This window comes from Gossypium hirsutum, chromosome A09 (genome assembly GCF_007990345.1).
Source record: "Gossypium hirsutum isolate 1008001.06 chromosome A09, Gossypium_hirsutum_v2.1, whole genome shotgun sequence".
NCBI lineage: Eukaryota > Viridiplantae > Streptophyta > Magnoliopsida > Malvales > Malvaceae > Gossypium > Gossypium hirsutum.
Window position 1 is genome coordinate 40,621,467 of NC_053432.1, and position 1,446 is coordinate 40,622,912.

Below are 1,446 nucleotides of genomic sequence, written 5' to 3' on the forward strand. Positions count from 1 at the left end.
TCACAAAGCTCATAGTTTCATCAATGTCATAACTCAAAATCATGAACAAAATAGAAATTAAAGCATGGGTTCAATAATACGAAGCAACGATTACAAAAATGTAGAAATTATCAAAAACCGATAAAAATGAACCTTTAATCAAGCTAGATGTTGGCTGAATGCTTGAACCATAGAAATGGTGTTCTTATTCTCTTATTTTCGATGGAAGAAGATTGAAAATAAATCAATTTAAGCCTTTCTTTTATCTAATATATCATTAATAACTAGTTTACCAATTTTCCCTTTTATTAAACCATTATAAATTCACATATATTAAGGCTATAAATGTCCATTACACATGTAAATGGCATAATAACCACATAAGGACTTCTCAAATATAAAGCCAAGTCAAATAGGCACTTCTAACATCTAGCACACAGCTTTTACATTTTATGTAATTAGGTCCTTTTTGCAAATTAAGCACACAAGAAATTAAATTTTCACACGAGACTTTCACACATGTAAATTCACTTATAATAGGCAAGTAAAATAATATTAAAATATTTTTCTGACTCGAATATGTGGTCGCGAAACCACTATTCTGACTAGGGTGAAAATCGGACTGTTACAGATAAGCAGTTATATGCCAAGTTCAGTGAATTTTGGCTTAAAGAGGTCGGACTCTTGGGACACATTGTGTCAGGAGATGGAATTCGAGTTGACCCAAGCAAGATCTCGGCTATTGTTGAGTGGAAACTACCAAGGAATGTGACAGAGGTTCGAAGCTTTCTAGGTTTAACTGGGTAGTACAGAAGATTCGTGAATCGATTCTCTATGATAGCTACTCCGATGACAAGGTTGTTACAAAAGGATGTCAAGTTCGAATGGATAGAGAAGTGCCAGCAGAGTTTTAAGAAATTAAAGGCTTCGTTTGTAATATCCTGATTTTGGGCCTAGTCGGAATGGTGGTTTCGAGACCACAAATCTGAGATAGAAATAATTATTTTATAATTATTTTGAGGTCTATGATATGATTGAATGATTGTGTGAAAATTTCGTGAAGAAATTCTACGCATAGTGCTTAATTTGAAATTAGGGACTAAATTGAATAAATTGCAAAACTTGTGTTCTAGAAGCATTTTTCATAAAATTGAATTATATTATTAATTATAGGTCCTTAAAGAGTAATTTGACCAATTTCTAAAAAAAATTTTGGACAAAAATGGGATTGGAAGGGTAAAAATTTAAAGAATATTAAAAAGGGCATTTTGGTCATTTAGGGGTAAAATGAATTAAAAGACAAATTTTAAAACCCAAATGTGTCCATCTTCAACCCCATGGCCGAATATAGCAAGGAGAAACCATGCATAGGATTTTTCAAGCTTCCAAGCTCGATTGTAAGTCCGTTCTAGCCTCGTTTTTAATGTTTTTTTACGTTTTTAGAGTCCCGGTAACTTGATTTAGCTT